This window comes from Aotus nancymaae, unplaced genomic scaffold (genome assembly GCF_030222135.1).
Source record: "Aotus nancymaae isolate 86718 unplaced genomic scaffold, 86718_ANA_hifiasm-v0.15.2.pri h1tg000030l, whole genome shotgun sequence".
In the NCBI taxonomy this organism is placed as follows: Eukaryota; Metazoa; Chordata; class Mammalia; order Primates; family Aotidae; genus Aotus; species Aotus nancymaae.
Window position 1 is genome coordinate 35,343,361 of NW_026988443.1, and position 26,131 is coordinate 35,369,491.

Consider the following 26,131-nt stretch of genomic DNA (forward strand, 5'->3'; position numbering starts at 1 on the left):
AGGATGAGGTTTGAACTTAATAAAATTGTGAGAATAACTAGCATGTTTAAAGCTTACTCTGTGCCAATTATTAATACGTGAGCGGTACGTACTTTAACTCTACGAATTCCCACAACAACCTCCCTAAATATACTTTCTATGTGCAGATGAGGAAACTGAGGCATAGAGGAAGGTCAAGCAACTGCCCAGGTGTTTCAGGGCTGGAAGGCATCAACTGAGGATTTGAATTCAGTAAGTCCAGCTCCAGAGTCCATAATCTAAACTCTTCTGCAACTTGTATTTTAAAATGAAACTGGAAAAATAAATAAGACTATCAAAGAATAACACTAATGGAAGCAAACCAGCCCTAACCTCTATCTCAAGGTACGAAAAACAGTGTGATACTGTATGAGACGAGGTCAAGGGCATTGGTGGAACAAAACCAATCACTGAGAAACAGAATCCATTGTTCAATTCAAGGTGTTTCTGAATCAGAGATACTTTAATAAGTTTTATTAGCAGAACATGCTAACAACTGCAAGAGAAATGGATTTTTCTTCTCACCATCCACAAACAGAAACCCCAGCCGGATTAAACAATTAAACTATATCATAAAAACAGAACAAATATTATTAAATGTTTTTCAACTTCTTGAGAAGGAAAGACTGTGTAATAAATTATAAAGGGAAACAGCCACTGACTTGATAACATACAAATGTAAAATTTCTATTCGCCAAATAGAAATGCAAACAAAAAAATCACAACAAATGTAACTTTTTAGGTAACATAAAATCCAAGTGCCCTATTTTGTCAAGTTGTTTTACATTTGAAACAGTACTTGGTATCTTTTTTTTTTTTTTTTTTTTTTTTGAGACGGAGTTTCGCTCTTGATACCCAGACTGGAGCGCAATGGCGCGATCTCGGCTCACCGCAATCTCCGCCTCCTGGGTTCAGGCAATTCTCCTGCCTCAGCCTCCTGAGTAGCTGGGATTACAGGCACGCGCCACCGTGCCCAGCTAATTTTTTGTATTAGTAGAGACGGGGTTTCACCATGTTGACCAGGATGGTCTCGATCTCTTGACCTCGTGATCCACCCGCCTCGGCCTCCCAAAGTGCTGGGATTACAGGCTTGAGCCACCGCGCCCGGCCAGTACTTGGTATCTTTAAGACAGAAAGCGGGTCGTGTACTGTGGCACACGCCTGTAATCCCTGCACTTTGGGAAGCTGAGGTGGATAGATTGTGTGGGCCTGGCAGAAGTTGGAGTGAGCTGAGACTATGCCACTGCACTCCCGCTTGGGTGACAGAGCTAGATCTTGTCTCAAAAAATAACAACAATAAAAATAAAATAAAAAGGATTTTTTTTTTCAGAAATCAGAAAATAAAATACCAAAACCCCATAGAAAGACTGGCATAAGCAGAAAACCTACAGAGAAGAGACACTAAGGGTGAATCAATTCATTTTTAATTTAATAATAGATGCAAATTAAAATAATTGGTCACTTTACATTTCCCCTTGTTGACAAATAATTCTTTTAAATAATGGTAGTTGCAATATAGATAAAAATTCATGCAAACTCTGTAATGCAATTTAGCAAAACAGTATAGCTACATTTTGTATGATTTTAAATTAAGTAAATTTAAAAGTGAGATAAATATATTAAGAAAATTTTCCTTTATATGCAAAATTTGAAATAATGCAAAGCCCAGTAATTTTTTAAAATTTATTTATGTTACTTTAGCTGCATACTATATCTAGCATTTCTCCCCATGTTATCCCTCTCTACCCTCCCCTCCCTCCGCACCCCTACTGTCTCTCCCCTACCCCCTCAACTGCCCCCAGTGTGTGATGTTCCTCTCCCTGAGTCCATGTGTTCTCATTGTTCAACACCCACCTATGAGTGAAAGCCCAGTATTTTTAAAACTTAAAACATAGCAAAATTACAGAGCCTTCTAGCCAAGTGAGTTGTTAACTGAGGAGAAGCAGCATGGCAGGGCAGTTAGGAGTTTGGACCCTAGGGTTAAGCTGCCTGGGTTTAAATTCTAGCTCTACCATTTATAAGCTGTGTGACCTTGGACAAACTGCTTTATCTCTCTGTGCCTTGGTTTCTTAATCTATGACGTGAGACTAATAATAATCATGTCATATGATGTCAGAAGTATTAAAAGAGTTAATATATTTAAGTACTTAGAACACAGCCAAGCATACACAAATATTACGTAATATTTGTTATGGCGAGGATGAAGATGATGATGATGATGGTTGATGTTGCCACATGAAGGCATCACATTAGCCGAAAACAACCCACTATCCTCTGTCATTATCCTAAGTCTTATATTGCCATTAAACGCCAGAACTTCTGCAGATTATTTTGTTCAGCATTTGTTATTTTTACTACAGTATATAGTAAAAATAGTAGCTTATAGTAAAAAGTAGTTTGTTAAATTGTTTGAGTATTGGCCGGGTACAATGGCTCATAACTGTAATCTCAGCGATTTGGGAGACCACGGGGAGTGAATCATTTCAGGTCACGAGTTTGAGACCAGCCTGACCAACATGATGAAACCCTGTCTCTACTAAAAATACAAAAAAATTAGGCAGGCGTGGTGGTGCACTCCTGTAATCCCAGCTACTCGGGAGGCTGAGGCAGGAGAGTTGCCTGAACCCAGGAGGTGGAGGTTCCAGTGAGACGAGATGGTGCCACTGCACTCCAACCTGGGTGACAGAGTAAGACCCCATCTAAAAATAAAAAAAAATAAGTTATTTGTATATTATAATAATTTTCATTAAATAATAATACTGTGACTATTGCTGAAAAGGTACCCCTAAACCGATCACTTCAAAACAGAAGTTAGACATGATACAACATTATAAGAAGGGTCAAAAGCCATCATGGCATATTAGACCCTTAGAAAAAAGTAACAGAATACTACTGAAAAATATAAAATCATTATAGCAAAATTAGACTATAGTGGTTGATGATTTATGCACACCAAGAATACACTCACACTTATCCCAATATAAAAGTCACTCTTGACAAAATAAAATGAAAATAAAAGAAATTATATAAAAGAAAATCAGTCTTAGATTTGCAGTCTTCAGAAACACTTCCCTAACATAAAATGCAACTGCCTGGCAAAGGTGGACCAATAAATAAACAACAGTCAAGATCCCTTATGCACCAGCATCAAAACGTATAAAGCAATGACTATAAAAATCTCAAGGAAAAGCTGACCAAAAATTAAACACACTTTGTATTTTGTAAAGGATGTAGACATAAATACGGATCATTTATTAGTCTTCAAAAATAGAATTTGTACAGACCATGTGATCTCAAAGTTCCACCACTTAGTAAAACAATACTACATCTCAAAGAATGTAGTCAAAGCTGTATTCATCCATGCTTCCATGCTTTCATTATTAAACAAAAACAGCAAAAATAATTCCTTTACTAGGCAGTTGCAGAAGGCTGAGGTGGGAGGAAAATCCGAGCCTGGGAGCTCAAGGCTGCAGTGACCGGTGATTATGTCCCTGCTCTCCAACCTGGGTGATGGAGTGAGACCTTGTCAAAAGAAAAGAAAAGAAAGAGACAGAGACAGAGAGAGAGAGAGAGAAAGCAAGAGAGAAAGAAAAGCATTTTACAAAATACAGCATTTATCCCAATTAAAAATCTCCCAAAAATGAAATGTATACTTCTCTAATAAATAATATTAATAGCAAATAGCAAGCCAGCAAGTAATAGTACACTTATTTTTTTAAATATTAAAGGTATTCTCTTCATTTTATTTGCTTTAAAGACAGGATCTCGCTTTGTCACTCAGGCTGGAGTACAGTGGCACAATTATAGTTCACTATAACCTTGAACTCCCAGCCTCAAGCAATTCTCCTGCCTCAGCCTCCCAGTTAGCTAGGACTACAAGCACATGCTATCATGCCCTGGTAATAAAAAATATATAGAGAGAGAGACGGAGGATCTCACTATGTTGCCCAGGCTGGTCTCGAACTTTTGGCCTAAAGCACTCTTCCTACTTCATCCTCCCAAACTGCTGGTAGTACAGATGTGAGCCACCACTCCCAGCCACTAAAGGCATTCACATTAAAATACACAAGACAAGGATGGCCATAATCACTCTGTTATTTAAGATTATGGTGACAGCTCTGTGTACGCTTGCAATAATGCAAGAAAAGTAAGTGAGGCACCTAATGGAAAGGAGACAGACACACACAACACAGGTATACGTCTATGAAACAAAAATCTGCCAACAACTGAAACTAACAAAGTTTTCTAAAATGTCTTGTCACATGGGTTACTCAAAATTCAATGGCTGGGTACAGAGTTTTGGTTTGAGATTATGAAAACATTTTCCAGATGGATAGTGGTGATGTGAATGTGAATGTACCTAATTCCACTAAACTGTACATTTCAAAATGGTTAAAGTGGTAAATCTTATGTTAAATATATTTTACCACTAAAATATATTATTTTACCAATAAAAGAATACCAATAACTTGGATTACCTGGAATAAGACCATTGCTATACAAGTGTTCAATAATTATTTAAGTGTATGACTAATCCTAAAAAGTGCACAAGGAAAAAATATTCATTCATAATAGGAAGGCAGGAAGGAAGGCAAGAAGGAAGGGAGGAAGGGAGGGAGGAAGGAAGGGATGGGAAAAAAGGGAGTAGGAGGAAGGAAGAGAAGAGGGAGGAAAGGGGAAGGGAGGGAAGGAAAGACAGAGATGAGAGAAAGAGGCACGACTCACATGAAGCTGAAAATGTTTATTAAGGGACATCAAAAACAACTCGAGTTTTTTTTAAGGCATATCATTTTCCTGGATGAAAACATTCAATATTGCAAAGAACTAAAATTTCCCCAAATTAATCTGTGAATGTAATTCAATTCCAGTCAAAATATCAGCAGGATTTTGCTTTCAGAATTTGACGCAATAATTGTAAGGTTCATCTGGAATAATAAATGACTGAGAACTGCCAAGAAGATTTTGAAAATTAGTAACAGGGAAGGAGGAGCCACACCAGAAATGCATCAAGTGCTATACAATTTATTTTACTTCCTTCCAAAAGACTAGAAGCTTTGGATTCCTCCCACATAGTTGTCCAGAGCAAACAAAGGATATTACTGAAAGCTGCCCCCATTTGTTTTCCAATGGGCAATCGAAAATTTACTTTTATATAGAAATATCTTACTTTTGTTTTTGAGACATTTTCGCTTTGTCGCCCAGGTTGCAGTGCAGTGGCGTGATCTCTGCTCACTGCAACCTCTGCCTCCCAGGTTCAAGCAAGTCTCCTGACTCAACCTCACAAGTAGCTGAGACTACAGGTGTGCACCACCACGGCCAGCTAATTTTTTTATTTTTAGTAGAGACGAGGGGTTTCACCATGTTGGCCAGGCTGGTCTGGAACTCCTGAAGACCTCGGGTGATCCACTCACCTTGGCCTCCCAAAGTGCTGGAATTACAGGCGTGAGCCACTGCACCTGGCCAGAAATATCTTACTTTCACAAATTGTGCCACAATACATCACTATCTTTAAAACTCAGAATCCAAGTCAATAGTGTGAATCAGCAACCAACAGAATGGGAAAAAATTTTTGCAGCCTACCCGTCTGACAAAGGGCTGATATCCAGAATTTACAACGAGCTAAAACAGATTTACAAGAAAAAAACAAACAAGCCCATTCAAAAATGGGCGAAGGATATGAACAGGTACTTTACAAAAGAAGACATACATGAGGCCAACAAGCATATGAAAAAATGCTCATCATCACTGGTCATTAAGGAAATGCAAATCAAAACTACATTGAGATACCATCTCACGCCAGTTAGAATGGCGATCATTAAAAAATCTGGAGACAACAGATGCTGGAGAGGATGCGGAGAAATAGGAACACTTTTACACTGTTGGTGGGACTGTAAATTAGTTCAACCATTGTGGAAAACAGTGTGGCGATTCCTCAAGGACCTAGAAATAGAAATTCCATTTGACCCAGCAATCCCATTACTGGGTATATATCCAAAGGATTATAAATCGTTCTACTATAAGGACACATGCACACGAATGTTCATTGCAGCACAGTTTACAATAGCAAAGACCTGGAACCAACCCAAATGCCCTTCAATGATAGACTGGACAGGAAAAATGTGGCACATATACACCATGGAATATTATGCAGCCATCAAAAACGATGAGTTCGTGTCCTTTGTAGGGACATGGATGAACCTGGAAACCATCATTCTCAGCAAACTGACACAAGAACACAAAATCAAACACCACATGTTCTCACTCATAGGTGGGTGTTGAACAATGAGAACACATGGACACAGGGAGGGGAGCACTATACACTGGGGTCTGTTGCGGGGGAGTGGGGGGACAGAGGGGGGTGGGGAGTTGGGGAGGGATAGCATGGGGAGAAATGCCAGATATAGGTGAAGGGGAGGAAGGCAGCAAATCACACTGCCACGTATGCACCTATGCAACAACCTTGCATGATTTTCACATGTACCCCAAAACCTAAAATACAATTAAAAAAAAAACAACTCAGAATCCAAATTACAGAATATCAAAATACTGAGTTAACACACTTCATACTTTAGAGAAGCACAGCTTTTCATTTCACTTCCAATTGTCACGTTCTATTTTCAAAATAAAACATAGAATGAGTGTGTTAAAAAATATTTTTATATAAACATGAAAAACACATCAATCAAGAACAATATTTTAAAGGGCGACGGTAATGGTAGCAAACCAACAGATTAATAAACAATAGAAAGTTTAGTACCTAATGTAAAAATGACTTAAGTATATAGTAAATGTAGTGTTTTAAATTATTAGAAAAGAAAAAATTATTAAACATTTGCCACTGAGGAGACTGACTAATCATTTGTGGAAGAAAAATAAAACTATTCTCTAAATCAGAGCATACACTAAAAAAGAATTCCAAATGGATTAAAGAGTTTAATTTGGCTGGGTGTGGTAGCTCACGCCTGTAATCCCAGCACTTCGGGAGGCCGAGGTGGGCAGATCACTTGAGCCCAAGAGTTTGAGACTCAGCCTGGGCAACATGGTGATACCCCATCTCTACAAAACATGCAAAAATTAGCGGGTATTGTGCTGCATATCTGCAGTCCCAGCTACCCAAGAGGTTAAGGTGGGAGGATCACCAGAGCCCAGGAGATCGAGGCTGCAGTGAGCCATGATCACACCACTGCACTCCAGACTAGGCAACACAAAAAGACCTTGTCTCAAAAAAAAAAGACTTTTAATTTCTTCATACATTTAACAAATATTTACCAACTACAAAATTATTCTATTTCTATTTATCTTATTATATGTATTTACCAAGTACAATATTATTAATATAAGCAAGACCACTGTGGGGGCAGTGAGGACATAACCGTGGAGAAAACCCCCAGTTATTCCACAGTCTCAGAGTTACAGCTTAGCTGAGGCCTAACAGGATGGTCTGATGACTTCCACAGAATTGGGAAAATGTTCTATTGTTAAGTATCGGGGCTCCCATCACAGCTCCTCCAGGATTAGGTAGGGTTTTGCTCTCCAGCTTGGATTGCTTTATCTGGTGCACAGAGCCAGCAGGTGACAACCCTTTGACCCTTCCCCTCTCCCTTGGGGATAGTACACTTTAGGTTTCCTGCTCACCTTTAAAATATACTGGGTGGGGAGGTAATCAAGCACCAGGATGTTTAAAACGCAGTTTCTGCAGCATTTATTGGCAGATGCTGAAGAGAGAGAGCCACACATTCACAAGGTGAAAGGGATCTTCCAGAACAAAGGGCAAAGGTAGCAGTAACGGGTAATTTATCCTGCCACCCCAGCTAACATTTCCCCCATCAGGGTCAGAATCAGTAAGGGGAGAGAGGAGAGATTCAGCCTAAAAATAAACGAATGCGTAAGTCAGTCTCTCTGTCTCTCTCTCCCTCTTTGTGCTTGGACTAGGCTGTTAGCGGGCAGGTATGTTCTCAGGTGTGGTGTGTGGCCAATAAAACTGCCTCCAATTCGGCCTTCCAATTGTTCTTACCTTAATTGACATGGCAACTGTAAAGTAGACATCAAAGGTTGAATTGCACAACCAGTTATTTAACTACCTTTGTGATAATGCTAGAGAAGCGCAGGGTCAAGGAATTCATAGCAGGGATCAGGTGAGGCTTTCCTGAGACCATCTGAGAGCTCTGAGCAGTGGGGCAAGAATTAAATAGGCAGAGGGGCTCAGGCAGAGGGTTAGCATGTGCAGAGAAGACTTTGCGACTGGGCATGCGGTTTGGGGAATTGAAGAAGGGCCAACGAGGCTGAAGTTCAGAGACTGGGTGGGAGAATGAGGTCAGAGGAGAGAGCTCTGTGATGGGGGCAGTGACCATGAAGGGTCCCATGAGTCATGATAAGGAGGTTCGTCTTTATCCTCAGAGCAATGAGAACCCGCTGACAGGTAAAGTAAGAGGGTGATGTGACTATGCTAGCATTTTGAAAAGATCACACTGGCTCTAGAGTAGATTGGAAGAAGGCAAAGGCTGGAGTCAAGGAGTCCTGTGAATATTCTACTGAAGTAAGAAATGATGGTATAGGGACAAAAGCAAGAGCAATTAAAGAATGAGAGAAGAACAGACGGTTAAGGATATTTCCAAGGTAGACCAGCAGGAACTGGGAGTGGGTCTTCTGTGAGGAGGAGGCGGAAGGCAGCAGGACAGATGACCTCAAGGTATCTGGTGGTGCGAGTCCACATCACGAACGTGGGAAAAGTCCAGGTTTGACAGTGGGAGGGCAAGGACGGAGACAGGGCATAAGCTTGGTTTTGGACTCATGGGTTTATTTGGAGGTGTCTGTAAGATAGCCACGGGGAGCTGAAAAGAAAGCGTCGGGTACTGAGCTCAAAAAAGGGTGGGAAAGGGAAATTTTAATTTGGACACCATCAGCTCCAACTAGTCACTGAAGTCACACAAGTAAATGAGATATCCTAGACGGAATGGAGTGAGAAGATAAAAGAAACCGGAACCGAGTCTTGAGGAACTCCAAAATTTAAAGACTGAGTTGGAGAAAGATGATCATGCCAAGACAACCAAGAAGGAGAATCCAGAAAGAGTAGGAGTAATAGCTACGGGGTGTGGAGTCTGAAAGCCAAGGCAAGAGGCAATGGAGGTCACCTGTGCTCAGTGCTACAGAAAGACCAGGGAAGATGAAGACCGAAAAACAAAACCAAGATAATGAAAGATCCATTTTTAAATAAGGAAGAATATTATTCAATCTTTGGCCGGTATATTAGTCAGCTAGGGCTGCCATAAAAGATGCTGCATACTACATGGCTTAAGTAACAGAAATTTATTTTCTCACAGTTCTGGAGGCTGGGAAGTCCAAGATCAAAGCTCCAGCAGGGCTTGGTTTCTGGAGAGGGCTCCCTTCCTGACTTGCAGATGGCTGCTTTGTGCCCACCTTTTCTTTCACCCTAGCAAGGGTAGAGAAACAGAGCAAGTTCTCAGGTAGCTCTTCTTGGAAGGGCACGAATCCTATAGATCAAGTCCCCATGCTTAAGATCTGATTTAGCCTTAATTACCTTCTTATAGGCACTGTCTCCAAATGCAGTTACATTGAAGGTTGGGAATTTAATATATGAATTTTAGGGGGACACAATTGAGTCTATAGCAGATGGAAAAGTCCCTTCTAATCATGAGGGGTGGATAAAAGGTAAAAATCAAAGCAGGCCCAGTGCAGTGGCTCACTCCTGTAATCTCAGCACTTTGCGAGGCAGAGGCAGGTGGATCACTTGAGGCCAGGAGTTCAAGACCAGCCTGGCCATCATGGTGAAACCCCGTCTTTACTAAAAATACAAAAATTAACTGAGCATGGTGTCATGTGCCTGTAGTCCCAGTTACTCAGGAGACAAGCAGGAGAATCACTTGAACCTGGGAGGCAGAGGCTGCCAGTGAGCCAAGATTGTCCAGCCTGGGCAACAAAGTGGAACCCTGACTCAAAAAAAAAAAAAAAAAAAAAAAAAGGCAAACACTCACCATATAAAAATGTTAACTTTCTATGTTTCATAACTTCATAACAGAATCATAGCATGTTCTGGCTTTAGTGTTCTACTGTGTAACACATATCCCCCAAACTTAGTAGCTTACAAGAATTTTATTGTAAGCACATATTCTGTGGGTAAGGATTTTGGATTGGGAACAACAGGATTGGTTTGTTTCTGCTCCATGACATCTGCATCCCCAGTGAGAATACTCAAAGGCTGCACATGACTTGACAGGTAGGGGCTAGAATCATGTAAAGGTGGCTTTATTCACGTCTTGCTGGTGATACTGCCTGTGGCCAGGATCACAGCTGGGAATGTCAATTAGAAAGCCTACACATGGCCTCTCCGTGTAGCTTGGGCTCCTTACAGCATGGCCACCTCAGAACAGTCACAATTCCTGTATGGCAGCTTAGGGTACCAAAGGAGAGTACTCCAGCAAACAAGGGAGAAGCCACACTGCTCACCTTTTCTGACCTAGGCTTAGAAATTACAGGTGAGTCTCAGGCCTGCTCAGATTCAAAGGGTGGTGACAGCAACTCACCTCTCTAGGGCAGATGTGTCAAGACCATCTTTGGAAAATACAATTTGCCACATAAGGTAAATGAAAAACTTGAAAATTTAGAAACTGAAACAAAAGACAAATAGGTAAATTTATCTTTTATAATATATAAATAATCCACAAAAAATGTTGAAGTCACCAATAAAAAAACTAGAAAAGGACATAAACTGGCAAGCCACAAAAGAAGAAAACAAATAATTGCATGTTCATTTTGGGAATTTATCTAATGAAAATAATTATTTGTACAAGGAATTAAATTGGTCAATATTTATTTTGGCAAGGCAATAGTAAAAAAAAATTTTTTTTTAATTTCCAACAATAACTGATTAAATAAACTTTTTTCATCCCTAAAATAGGAATGCTATTCAGCCATCAAAATAATAGAAAAAAGTCAATGTTATATAAAGATATTCATAATATTTTACTAAGTGAGAAAAAAAGCAGAATATAAAGTATCCATAATACGATTTCATAGAAGACATATGCTAGAAAAAAAATGAGAATTATATAAACCAAAATATAAATGGTAGCATATTTTTTATCTTTTTGCTTATTGTAATTTCAAACTTTTCTACAATAAAAGGTACTGCTTTTATTTTCACAACAAATAATCAAATTCTTCTAATACATATTAATGAAATAAAAGTTTTATCACAAATAAGTAATTCAAAACAAAATTGTTTAAGACTGCCAAAATATTATACAATAACATTTGATATTTATGTTAAAATAATCCCGATAACACTTTAAAAAAAGGTGTGGGTGTGCACGTGCATGCGCATGTCTGAGGGTGGCAGGGGATGGAAGTGCAGAGGAGAGAAAGGGGTAGATAAAGCAAGATTTATGATAAGACATGCTAATTGTTGAAGCTAGATAATCAACTTATTATATTTACCTGTATGTATTTTTGAAAAGTCCCATAATAATCAAAAGAAAATCTAAGAAAACTCTGGGATGAGGAAAAAAAACTGATAAATATTCAAAGGAAAGAATTTTTTTTGACAAGTCAACTTTTGAGTAAAATGTTGCTTTACAATTAAAAAAATAAAAATGAAAAACACTAGATGCAAAAAGACTGGAAGTAAACCATACCTGTTTCAAAATAGGCACATGGTTAAGTATATTTTTGGAATTACTGTCAGCAGGCGCATATTTTGCTGACGAAGAATATGAAAAAGTAAAGTAATTAAACTACCCAGATTTTCTCTCCCATCCACCTACAAGTGTCACACAGTGATGGCTTTACGCGTCAATACTTGACTAGGACATGGACTGCCCAGAGAGCTGGTTAAACATTATTTCTGGGTTTGTCTACAAGGGTATGTCTGGAAAAGATTAGCATCTGAATTGGCAGACTGAATAAAGTAGATGGCATTCCACAAGGTGGAGGGGGTATCATTCGATCTTTTGAGGGCCTAAATAGAACAAAATGGCAGAGGAAGGTTGAATTTTCCCTCCCACTGCTGACTGCTAAGCTGGGACGTCAGTCTTCTCCTGCCCTCAGCACTCCTGGTCCTCAGGCCTCCAGACTAAACTGGAATCTACACTGTTAGCACTGTCTCTCTCTGGCTCTCAGACCTTTGAACTATACTCCAGTTTGCCTGGATCTGCAGCTTGTAGATGACAGATGATGGGATTTCTCATATAATTGGTTCTGTTTATCTAGAGAACACTAACACAAATTTCCATCTTAGCTCAGGCTGCTGTAACAAAATACCACAGACTAGCTGGCTTCAACAACAGAGATTTTTTCTCACAGTTCTAGAGGCGGAAAGTCCAAAGTCAAGGCAGATCCAGTTTGTTGAGAGGGACTTGGTGTGCAGATGGCTGTCTCGTAAGAGAGATCTGGTTTGCAGAGAGCAGAGAGAATCTCTGTTGTATCTCTTCTTATAAGAGCACTAATCCCATTCATAGGGGCTCCATCCTCATGATCTAATTACCTCCCAAAGGCCCTACCTCCAAATACCAACACACTGAGGATTAGGTTTCAACATAAGAATATGGGGGGATACAAGCATTTAGTCCATACTACAAACCTTGTACTTTCATTGTATCTAGTTTCATTTTTTCTCTTCTGCTGAGGAATATCACATTGTTTCTCCCTCATAGTTAATCTTTACCTGTAAGTTTTCAGACAGTGTTTTTAAATACTTGAAAAAATAATGTTATCAAATTAAGAAAAGTAATGTGTCCAGAATAAAATGCAGACTTGGCTACCCTGGAGAGTTCTACAAAATTCACAGAATTCTGCTTTTCTTGGCCATGACCTCATTCCAACTCAAAGTCTGGTATCTGGGGGTAAAAACTGATTCATTAATCTCTTTTCAAAGCTCTACTTAAATTATGTTTAAAATATCCTTTTCTCATCAATTCAGAGGCAAAACTGCAAATGACTGATAAATATGAAGAAATGTTCAACACTCAACTAAACAAAGAAATGCAAATGAAAACAAGGTAATATTTTTCATCTATCAAATTTGCAAACACTTTTTAAATGCCAATACTAGGTGTTGACAAAGGTGAGCTACAACTCACATAATAGTGCTCACGGTAGCATAAACTGAAAAACATTTTAACAAAATAGAACAAGAGACTTAAAAATAGTCATACCCTTTTGACCCCATAAATTTTCTGATAGAAATCTATTGTAATAAAATAATGAGATCAGGGTTTATGTACAAGCCACATGTGATGGCTCATACCTGTAATCCCAGCACTTTGGGAGAGTGAGGTGGGAGAGTTTGAGACCAGCCTGGTCAACAAACCAAGACTTTATTTCTACTGACAACAAATAAAATAAAATAAAAAATTAGCCAGCCATAGGGGCACCTGCCTGTGTTCCCAGCTACTTGGGAGACTGAGGAAGAAAGATCACTTGAGCCCAGGAGATGGAAGCTGCAGTGAGACGTGATTGTGCTACTGCACTATCACAGAGCGAGATCCTGCCTCAAATATATATACACACACACACCACACACACACACGCCACACACACACACACCACACACACACACACCACACACACACACCACACACACACACCACACACACACCACACACACAACCACACACACCACACACACACCACACACACACACACACATTTTTTCCTATATTTATAGCAAAATATATATTATACATATAGCAAAAAATATATAGTGAGAGACAGAGAGAGAGCACCCCGACTAGAATGTAAGATCCACGAAGAACCTATCTATGAATGATGTGCTCCCAGATTCTTAAAACTAAGCACAGTGCTTGGCTCATATGGCTATTAGATATTCAATAAATAGCTGCTGTTTGCAGTAGATTTAGGTATTTTTTTCCTGATTAAAAGCAAAGTTGAGCTCCACCCATTCATCCTTCCTCCTGCAACCCTTGGCAACTACTGCTTGGATCTGATCCAGTCGAGTACAGAGGATCTTTAGGGCAGTGAAACTACTCTGTGCGACACTATAATGGTGGATATATATGATTATATGTTTGTCCAAACCTGTAATTTGTACACCACCAAAAGTGAACCCCAAAGTAAACTATGAACTCTGGGTGATGATGATGTGTCAATGGAGGTTTATCAGTTGTAACAAATGGATCACTGTGGTTGGGGGTGTTAATAGTGAGGGAAGCTATGCATGTGTGGGGACAGCGGGTATGTGAGAAATCCCTGTACCTTCTACTTAGTACACCCGAAACTGCTCTAAAAATAATAAAGTCTATTTTAAAGAGTTGAAAAGTTTTATAATTAGGATGTTGACTAAAGACCATGGGTTGGTAAATAATAGCCTGTGGGCCAAACCTGGCTGCAGCCTGTTTTTGTAAATAAACTGTTATTGGGACACAGCCTCTCACACTCATTCATTACACATTGTCTATGGTTGCCTCTGTGTTGCAATGGCAGAACTGAGTAGCTGCAACACAAATTATGTGGTTCACAAAGCTGTGAACCAGCACATCTCTTCCCACCTCTATGTTCAGGGACATCTCATTGGTAACTCGAAATCAGCAGTAGGATTATTTATACCACGGGAATTGGTAAATGCTACACATCAGGGCTCAATCTATTGCTTTGTTGATTAGGCTTAAAAAAGTGAAGAAGAAAAATGTTAATCATGCAGATTAAAATTAAGTGGGTGTTGTGTCTGTAGTAATGATAGCATAAAAAAATTAAGAAAATATTCTTCTAGTATTCAAAACTATTATCCAATTCGAAAAAGGAGTCACTCCTATTATTGGCATACATATGCCTTTGGTTGTTTCGCTTTCATCCTACTAATTAACATAAAAGTAAATATCAACCAACATTTATGTTGGAATTACACTTGCTGGACAACTGCAATCATAGGTTGCCTGCAGATACAAGAATTGGTTACAAATCAACAAAGGCATCCTGTGAATATCAATTGGCTATATGGAATTTACAATGAAGAGTATTGCATATTTTATCGTTATTTGTAAATTGCGTGTTACACATCCTTTGTATCAGTAGTATTGATAATAAACATCAAATAAACATGCATATACATATATACATTTTCTCAGGGAACTGGTTGTTAAACATTTACCGGCACACCACTGCTGAAAAATTTTTTCTCAATAGAAGGAAATCAAAATAAACGTGATCGGCAAACCTAGCCAAAGTTGAAGTCATCAAAGAGGTAATGAAACGGAGATACAATGCAAAAACATGAAGGTAAAGCGGAACAGTACCTCTTTCCAACTAGGGCTAACAGGGAGTAAACAACTGGTGTTTTGTGCCCTACGCGGAGGGAAACTGTGTGCTGTGAATTGTTCATGTGTCAAGTTCTGCCACATGCAGAGAAAGTAAGAAATTTGAGAACAAGAAGGTCAAAAGACCATCTCTCTAATTAACTTAACAAGCAGATTAAGGTGCACACATTCCTAGAGGCTAACACAGAAAGAAGTGGATTCCTACAGCATTCCCCAGATTTTCTGAACTCTCTGCTGTTCATCCAATAAATTGCACTATTTTGCCCCAATTGGATTTCCATTTAATGTGGTAAACCTGATTCCCTTGCATGTAAACAGTGCTTTATAATTTTCAAACATAATTATATTATCTCCCTGGATCCTCACAACAATTTTATGAAGCAGGAATGGCTAAGTTTCAAATGCAGAAAAAATTCTTAGGGAAAACTTAGGGTTTTGTGTGCTTAACCCTGGTTCTAAAGCCAAGCTCAAGAAAAACACTACTTTCAAATCGCCTGTATTTCTTTTGAGTGCACTCATAACTGGTTCCTTAAACATTTCAGCATGGCTTGGTTTCTAAAGCACTTGCCCTTTATCATTCGTCCTAGGAAAGACAAAATCAGCTGATTATAATTAACAAAAGCATAATCATTCATTTTTTAAAGCCTGATCTCTGCCTTCATCATGAAATCGTCTGACAGGGAAAGAGCTCATCTCTTTTCTAGTCTTGGATCTTAACTTTCTTCCTTAGTACAGATGCTTGTACACAGTAGGTACACAAGTAAATTAGGTCAGAATGGTTTTCCCAGGCTACCTTGGGTTACATGAAAAGTATGAAGCTAGAGGGAAACTCTTCAGGACTGGTCCACGGCTATACAGTTCCCAAGCAGTCTTATGAAGAAGAGGGCTGCTTAGTAGCTGAGAAAATGAAGTGTTTACAGGTTATTCACATAGAACGTGTGGGCAGAGAACCAAAAGGAAAAAAGACAGGTATTGAATCTTTACTATACCTTCCAGGAATTTTCATAGGCTTTATCGACTGAATCTTCGAAGAGGTGTCATTTATCCCCGTTTAACAGATGACAAAACTGAGATTCAGAGCGGTTAACTGCTTAACAACAAACTAGCTCAAGATGAATCTGTGTCTTCGGAGACGATCCTTTACCTCTTCTGAACCAGTGACTCCGGAAGTGGAGGGCCCAACCAGCAGAGGCAGCCTCACCTGGGAACTTGTTAGAAATGCAAATTCTCAGGACTCACCCCAGCCCTGCTAAAGCAGAAACTGTAGGGGTAGGGTCCAACAGTTGGTTTTAACAAGCCCTCCAGGTTATTCTGATAAACACTAAACTGTGAGAACTTCCCCCTTGCTCTACTGCACAGGTTGTATTAGTTCGTTTTCAGGCTGCCGATAAAGACATGCCGGAGACTGGACAATTTACAAAAGAAAGACGTTTATTGGACTTAGATTCGCACATGGCTGGGGAGGCCTCACAATTATGGCAGAAGGCAAGTCGGAGCAAGTCACAACTTCTGTGTATGAAAGCAAGTAAAAAGAGAGCTTGTGCAGAGCAACTCCCGTTTTTAAAACCGTCAGATCTCGTGAGACCCATTCACTATCGCACAGGAAAGACCCGCCCCCATAATTCAATCATCTCCCATTGAGTCCCTCCCATAACAGGTGGGAATTATGGGAGCTACAGGATGAAATCTGGGTGGGGACACAGAGCCAAGCCGTATCACAGGGCCACAGAGGTTTTCTGTAAAGGGCCAGATAGAAAATATTTCAGGCTTTGCAGGCCGGATGGTCTGTTTTGCAAGTACTCAATGTCACCGTTGCACGAGAGCAGCCACCAACAATGCATAAATAAATGAGCATGGCTGTGTTCCAATAAAGCTTTAATGATGGACAATGAAACCTGAATGTTATATCATTTTCACGTGTCAACGAAGTGTTACTTTTCTTTGGCTTATGTCCCCCAATGATTTAAAAATGTAAAAAGCCATTTTTATCCCAAGGGCTACACCAAACGAGGCAGCAGGCTGATTTGGCCCTCAGGCCATAGTTTGGCAACCACTGAAACAAGACTATGCTACCTAGTAAATGCAAACTCTCAAGCGGGGCAATGACTCAAAGACGGGAAAATCTAATAGAAGGTAAAATGTTGTGAGTTACAAAACTGGCTATGGTCCAATGGAGGCAGGCAGCCCATTTGGTTCTGACAATTAGGAAGACTTCCAATGAGGAGGTGACAATCTGTGTGGGCCTTGAATGACGAGTAGAAGTTCAACAGTAGAGACACTGACTTGGCAGCAGGGTGAAGACTGGTAGATACAGCGTACCCAATCCAAAATGTCTACTTCCACCCAAAATATTCCAACCTCTTGGGCTAAAAATGCTTTGGAAAATTATATTATGTAAAAAATATTTAATGCTCCTGTGAACCAACTACACTGAAGCACCAAGAAAGAACAAATTGCAACTACTGGACTAACAGCCTTACATGTGAAAACCATTATCAGTAATCCGTTCTTCTCTCCCTACAGACCAAGTGTTGGAGGGAAGGTGTCTTATTTCCTACAACAAATTATTTCTGGTTGCAAATCTGACTGTATGAAATAAGCTCCCAAGTATCAGACAATGCAAGAAGTCCTTCTCTTGAGATACTTCCTAGTTATACAAATCAGTTCCCTTGAGAATTCCTTAGTTTTCCTAATTCTTTACATACCATCCAATTGATTTCAAACACAAGAAATCCCTTTAAGATCATAAATTTCAGAGAAAGTTTTTTTTCAAGTTACACATTTTCATTAGATTTGCTTTGATACCAGCTATTACAAGGAAATGCAATCTGGTCTGGCAGTATTTCCCAACTTCATATAGCAGAGCAGTATAGAGGCCAGGTTCTGCAGTCAAAGTCTCTGGGCTCAAAGCCCTGCTCTCCCACTTAAAAAGCTATTTGACCTTGACAAATTACTCATCTCAGAGCTTCTGTTTTCTTAAAATAAAGTGGGAAAAAATAATAGTAGCCATTTCTGGTTGTGTATGTGTTTAAAAATACAGAAAAATAACGCAATATGTTTTGGCCGCACTATTTTTCCCAGTGATCTCTCTCCTCCAAAACTAAACAAATGTGCTTTTTTTTAAAGCTAAAATTATATTTCCTTTATGCTACCACAAGATACGGCAGGAAGTTTGGGACAGAACCTGACGAATAAGATCCTTCTGCTTCCTCCCTCCACCACCTGGGCCCTGGAGGGATCAGAAACTGCTTACCAAACTGGGGGAGGCAAAGGCAGAGAAACAGAGGCCAAATTGACCATACAGCAGCAGGCCCATTGTGGGGAGCAGGGCAAAAGTTGCAGCTTTAGGAAGGTCTGGATTTTGGATCCTTACATGGATGGGACACATCAATGACTGAAATGAGAGTTCTTTGGAATATAAAGTGAACTGGGTACTCGTATTATCTGAGAGTGGCTGGAAAAGCTTCTAGCCAGGGGCAAGCGAAAGAATACTCCCACGACATGGGTAAGAGTGCGCAGAGGAGAGAATGAAATAAAATTAATTTGATCCCACTCTATGAGGCTCAATTACAAATGTATGTGCATAGACTGCATGTCTGGAGTGGGCAGGGAGATCTATGGGAAGGACATGGGCCTTAGAGACAAAAAGACCTGAAGTTCCACCACCCAGTAATCTCGTTGAAGGGCGGTTTTCTCAACTAAATTCTGAGGCCAAGGATTCGTGTGGTCCTACATAGGATGAGGGATGCAGAGTTCTTTGCGCCATCCTGCAGACCAAAGAAACAACAGCTACTCTTGGCATGAGTACCCATGTCCACTCCCACTCAGTGGTCACCTGCAAAGTCACTTTAATATTCACAAACAGCCATACCAATTGCAGTGAGTGCTTTGATATGTTGAATCACAGCCCAGCATAGCCCTCTGGTGTGGTCCCCCCAAGTGACAATGACATTGACATTGACCTTCCTTTCCTCATGATAATTCTCCCAACTGACCTATTGGTCAGGAATGAGAAGTCCCTAGGGCTTGGAAGCGAGATGGAGAGCATACCCCCCACCCCTTCTGGGTTCCACCCCCAATGGGTACCCCACGACATCCACTACTTCTTTCTTAGAACTGCTCAGACTTCATTACCATTATCTCTTGAACTCAATGCATTCTCCATCCTGTAAATTCCTTCAGAAGATGGACTGGATCTTTTATCCCTGGCTCTTCACTGTCTAGCTTCTGGATTTCCCAAATGATTTAATGATATTATTTATTCAGATGTGAGAATAAAAACACCTTTTTAAAAAAAAACACCAGCACACACTGTATAAATCAACATTTGTCATTGTAAGAGTTCCCACAAGGCCGTCACCTCTAACCAAATGTTTCCTCCTTGATCTCTTTTATATTTGAACAGCAATCACCACAAAACTCCTCTGCACCCCAGCATAGAGTATGGCTGCTAACATCCCATTATGTAAAACAAATACAGGAGGCTTCCTAGAACGCCCTAAGTCATATACCCCAGTGGCCAGAAACAGGCACCACCATGCCCTAGCACCTACCTCCTCTGGAAAAGATTTCAATACAGGGAGGAATCGGATGGCAGAAAATAAGGATGCAAGAGCAAGTCACACAGCCAATTAGTTTTCTTTTCCAGATCTGCCTTCAAACAAGGGTTGCATAACTTCCTTGAAAGAGATCTCTCCACACCTTGTTATCCCGTAGACCCTGTGCATATTCTCCAACTAAGGAGAAGGACCCAAGTGCACAAAAGCCTCCGCATCCCTGAGAGAATTACAGCCATCCAGAGTCATGTTGCAGCCTGCCACACCCCTTGTCCCCAGCTGTGGCAAGGCAAGAATCCTGTTTCCAAAGCAACTGTGACATCGTGCTTGCTAACACTGCAGGCAGAGTCCCATGCGTACACACACATGCAAAGAAACATGCCTAGGCACACACATGCAAACATACACAATCACACACTAACACAGGCACATATGTGCAGACACACCTAAGACACATGCACACACTCAGGCAAGATCTCCTGTCTTGTAGGAACATACAGTCTCCTAGAAATGCGAATAAAGTCTCATTTCTTATTCTGGCTGGAGAAGTTAGCTTTCCAAGGATATATTTAGATAGTTTCATATCTGTCATTTAATATTTCTTACAGGAGCTTGGGGGAAATTGAAAACCCAATGCTCTGGTTGGCTGGTGTGTGCCTGTGTCTCCAATGCTCTGTATCTGTTTGTAGATGCCTGCTTATCTTGTTAGTCCATCTTATTTCCCACATGAGCTGAGAAGGGCCGAGAGGGCTGGAATTACTTCTGGCCTGAGACATGCGGCCCCTTTCTCAGAAGGCTCCAGTGAGTGGCCTCAAATGGGCAGTCCAGCACCCACACTATTCTTCCTCTCTCTTCTCTTTTCCATTTTCCTTGTTCCCTAATGTTCTGCTCTTGCTAGAATCCCCTCCCAGGAAGCTCAGAAACCGGAAACCACTCCTGGTGTTAGATTCTGCCGTCTGAGAGTGAACTTGGGGTGGGCATGCAGGATGTAGGCCAAAGAGAATCATGGTGGTCCCCCAAAGTTCTCAACCTCAATGGGGCAGGCCCAGAGGCAAAGGGGGTTCTGGAGAGCTGGGCCTGCCAGCAGGGAGACTGAGGGACAGGGGAGGTGCCGCCACTCCAGGACACAGCAGAGCAGGCTGGGGCTCACCCTGAGGGCGCCTGTGCAGAATCAGAACAGGGCACCATCTCTGGAGTTGACAAGGGGAGCTGTGCTAGATGTGAGCCCCACCCACCCACTCATATCTGAGGCTTCTGAGCTCCACTGTGCAAGGGCACAGGCTGGCAGCTTCCCCTGCCGACCAGTGCGGTTGTGAAGTGCCAGGGCATACACAACTGTCTCTCCATGCTCTTTGCTCGTGTTTTCATTCCCCGGACCAAACATCCTTCTCAACCTCATGAATCAAACTAGGGGCCTTACAGCGACCTCAGTTCCCTGTGTGTGAAAAGGATCAAATGGGCCTGTGGAGAGGCAGCGTGGTTAGGAGCCCAGACTCCAAAGCACGGCGCCCTGAGTTCTAGCCCCCGCCCGGCCATCTTGGGGACACTGGGCTAATTACTCAAGCTCCCGTCCTTGTCTTACCCATCTGTACTCAAGAGGGCATAGTTCCTACCTCACAGTAATGTAGACAAAATGCAGTCAAACACGGCAAGCACTTAGCACGTGCCACATCTTAGGGACTCAATGTTATCCACTGTTATTCACCAGAAATGACTCCAAATTTAAATAAATTTTTCACTGGCTGCTTTGTTTTCCTGTATATAAAAGAAAACGTGTCCTCTTCCATGTCTGCCCACCCTCACTCACTCAGCACATATATATATATTTTTCTTTTTTGAGACAGGATCTCCCTCTATTGCCCAGGCTGCAGTGCAGTGGCATGATCTCAGCTCACTGAAGCCTCAGCCTCCCAGGGCTCAAGCAATCCTCCTACCTCAGCCTCCTGAGTAGCTGGGACCACAGGTGCACACCATCTCACCCAGCTAACTTTTTAATTTTATTTTTTGTAGAGATGGGGGTCTCACCATGTTGTCAGGCTGGTCTCAAACTCCTGGGCTTAAGCAATCCTCCCTCCCTGGCCTCCCAAAGCGCTGGGATTACAGGCGTCAGCTACCACACTCAGCCTAGCACACATTTTTAAGGCCTTCATTCTATAGGAAGGTCATGGTTGGTGTCCATTAAGTGGGGCGCATGGGTGAGGTGGACCTTGGGAGGTTTCAGTTGGCGCTTCCCCATGGCGATAAACTCATCCATTAGGACACTGAACAAAGTCTTGACTACAAACTGCCGACTCTTACATGTGAAGGAGTGAGAAGCAATTCACTGCCACCCCATTTTTTTTTTTTTTTTTTTTTTGCTTTAAGTTCTGGGATACATGTGCTGAACGTGCGGGTTTGTCACATCAGGTATACATGTGCCATGGTGATTTGCTGCACCTATCAACCTGTCATCTAGGTTTTAAGCCCCGCATGCATTAGGTATTTGTCCTAACGCTCTCCCTCTCCTTCCCTCCACCCCCCAACAGGCCCCAGCGTGTGACATTTCCCTCCCTGTGTCCATGACACGGCCACCCCATTTTTAAAGGCTGCCAGTGAAGATGTTTTGTACCGAGAAATGGAAAAACCAGCAAGTCAATGCCTTTCCGAGTTTCCTCATGTCTGGTGCAATTTCGGCATTTGCCCACATGATAGGCACTTGGTGCACCTCAAGGCCATGGTTAAAGCCAACGTCAACCAATCCCCCCTGCCTAATGTCAACATTTTGCATGCCTTATGTATATGGCATTTCTTCCTGAAACTTTCCCTGAATTTCTGAGGCCGGGCTGGGTGTTCCTCTTCTGTGCTCCTATATCTTTTCCTACCACTTCAGTGAGTTACACTGTTGACTCATTTCTACCCTGCACTAGCCTCCAAGGATGCTCCAGGCTGGCAGGGTCATTGTCTCTTTTTCAGCACTGTGTACATGGAAACACGGTAGGTTTCAATATTTTTAGAATGAATGAATGACAGTGAGAAAGAGGATGAGTCAGAGGTTTTCTTTGAGAGAATTTTAGAAGGCTGTGGGCAGTGAGTGGTACATCTAAGGGGGATTCTTGGCCTGCTCCCAGCCAGTTCTGGGCAACCAGACAAGGAGTCACTTCCACTCACAGCAAAAGTGGGCTCTGGAATTTCTTAAGTGGGGGTGCCTATGTTAATGGATCAAACTAATCAATGTGCAAAAGAAAAATTAACTTACAGACATTTCCAGAGCACATATCTACAAAGCTAAGCATGAATGTCGGAACACAAATCCCAGCTGTTTGTGTACGGTTTGGACCAAGAAACTCTGCACATATGCCAGAGCAGGGAGAGAAGCAGAGCAGGGAGACCAGACTGGACCCACTGCGGGCGGGAGGGAGGCCAGTGTGGATTTAAGACCAGTGCCAACATTCGTGGCTATGACTGGCTGCCGTCCAGCCCTGGGCCTCCATCTGATAGGATGGAGTTCTCGGCGGTGATGTGGCTGGAGGCTGGGTGCAGGCAGGGCTGCCTCAAAGGCTCCTGGGAAGCACAAGTCTCCCAGCGGCAGTGGGAGGGGTTGGAGAGGTCCGTCAATAGGAGGAAGTTTAGACAGCATCGTTCCCTGGGGCATTGGCCGCTTCTAGGTCACAAGCAAGAACTCCTAGCAGAACAGAAACTTGGCTAGGAGAGAAAAAAATGTTTTTGAAGCTGCTGAGTGGACCTTTCATCTTTGAGTGCAGTCATTCTTTGCCATAGTCTCAGAGTGGCCACGGGCAACATCTCTGTGCTGTCTTCAGAGCAACATTCTTAAGGCCAGGCCACTGGATGGAACTGGAAGGAATGTCATTCCAGGACTTCTGACGGGACAGCCTGTTTGGGACAATGTGTCAGTCAACAACGGCTTGCTGAGAGCCTCTCTGGCATGCAGGCAGCTGTCTACAAAGAGGCTTCGTAATAGAGTCCAGGCTTGAAGCAGCCAATGAACGTGCCAGCGAAGACCATGTGGCAACTGTGGGTTGTGTCACATTCCAGATGTTATCGCTGTGTTGAAAGTGTCTGCATGCAGACCCTCTCCTTTTAAAAACAAAACCCAACAAACTGTGCTGAGAAGTTCATGCGCTTGGGAGATGCGTCAGAAGCTGAGGTTGGGTGGATCACAGCGAGGAACTTGAAGTCAAACGTTGGATATCTTGTTCTTAAGATTCCCCGGCCTCTGCATCAGCAGGATCTCACCAGTCACTTGACTCCCTGAGGGTCCCCCAGGTGGAGAGAGACCCCTGGCTCTCCTCACCTCCTGCCTTCCACCTGCCTCCTTCTATTTTTCTTTCCTCCCCTTCATTTTTTGATTACTCTCGAGAACTTCAAACTCCCTTCCTTCAATTTTGCAAAATAATGAACTCGCCTTAGTTTTCACTTCCAAACTCAGCAATAAGCCCATCCTTAAGACAACCCTGCTGAAATCATCATAATAATAAAGAACACCCCCTAAAATAGCAAGTTAATAGATGCATATGTACATCAAGAATGTAACTTGGAATGTAAGCCTAACAGACATTGACTTTAGTGTCTACAGAATGACCATTGCATTTGAGTCATCTGCAACTCAGTGTTTTTGTATGAATTGCATGTCACGTGGAATGGGGGTGCTTTTAATTATGATCAATGTAAGAAGGGGCTTCACAAAGAAAGAGTGCCTAGGGCCTATGAACAGCCCTGACAGCTTGAGGCCTCCGTGCCCAGAGAGAATTCTAACCAGAATCTCTTGTACAGGTTTTGTAGTGGACTCCAAGCTCTTTACCAAACTGTGCCTTTGAGGGCTGCCTCTAGACCCCAGTGACAGCAATCACAGACTCCAGTGGGCAGAAAGCCCAATTCCCCTTCCCCTCGGAGGCTTTTCACGTCTATTGCCTGGGAAAATGCATTCTATTGAAGCACCCCAGGATGGAGCTGACTTACTGACCAGCAGCCTGCAAGGGCAGAGGAGAGCAGGCAGTAGCTGGAGGCAAAAGCCTCTATTGGAAGCAGCCGATGGCACTTGGAAGTCACAGCTCTTACCCAGCTTCCTGGAGGGAGAACAATTGGGAAAGCTGCGATACTGTATTACCCTGTCAGTCACAGGGAAGCAATTCTTAAGGTCATCAGTCAAAAGCCTCCTTGGAAATGAGAAACGAGCCTGAACACCAGGCCATTTAAAAAGATATTTATTGTGAAATGTGGAGGCAGCAGTGCCTTCCCTGAGACGCGACAGGCACTCAGTATGAATTACGCCAGGTAAGTCCAAAGAAGCAGGTGTCAGGTACCTGGATATAAGCGAGATACGACCTCGAATTCCACTACAAACAATGGCCCTGGGAAGAAAGCGGGGGTGGCAAGCAGGGGGGTGACCAGGGCTGTGGGAGGGGGCAAACAGGACTCCACAGCCTGGCGCAGACTACAGTCCTCAGGCTGTGCAGAGAGGGTTTTCAGTCCCACATTAAGAATGAGCCTAAATCCATTATCATGCAAACTGATAGTGACTTGTTACTTCGAAATATTCCAGGAAAAAAAAAAATACTGAGGGCTACATTGACAAAACAGGATTGGTAAGATACTGATAACTGCCGAGGCTAGATGATGAATACTCAGGAGTTCATGATGATATTCTTTTTACCTTTGTGTATATTTGAAAATTTCAATACTGAACAGTTTCTTTGAAGAAAATGAGTCTTTTCCCCATGCTCATAGGTCTTATCTCTCTGCCAATATATACTTTGGAGCATGAGCCAGACACATTTTCTAGGCCTGATAACCTGCAAACTGCAAAATTATATTTTGAATTATACACACACACACACATATGCACATATAAGTGTGCATATAATGTCAACTGTATTTGAGTCATCTGCAAGTCAGTGTTTTTGTATGAATTGCACATCACGTGGTATGTGGATACTTTTAATTATGATCAATGTAAGAAGCAGTTCACAAAGTTATATATTATATTTTAATATTACAATTGCTACATTTACACTTACACCATATGGCACATCACGTACGGTACATACCATTCTACACGCATTTTGTTTAATTTTCATGACAATCACATGAGGCAAGGGACTCATTAAAGCATCCAAGAACAAAGAGGCAGTAAATGCCAACTCCAGGTGTCAGGCCCACCACTGTCTGACTCTAGGCCTGGAATCTTACCCACTCCACTGCTAAACACACACTCACCGATGCCACCAAAATCTCCAATGTACAATTACAAGGCCAACAGATATGGCTCCCATC

General features: G+C 41.8%; 1 long non-coding RNA gene across 5 annotated transcripts in view; it reads right to left on the minus strand.

The window, feature by feature from the left end:
• Positions 1-26,131, minus strand: part of LOC105726631 (uncharacterized) — a 104,008-nt gene that overhangs the window by 41,968 nt on the left and 35,909 nt on the right. For 3 of the 5 annotated variants that reach the window (XR_010344909.1, XR_010344908.1, XR_010344907.1), the window contains exon 2: positions 9,337-9,448. The exons of the other annotated variants lie outside the window; for them this stretch is intronic. This is a non-coding gene — a long non-coding RNA (uncharacterized LOC105726631). The remainder of the gene's footprint in view (positions 1-9,336; positions 9,449-26,131) is intronic. 5 annotated transcript variants of the gene reach the window in all.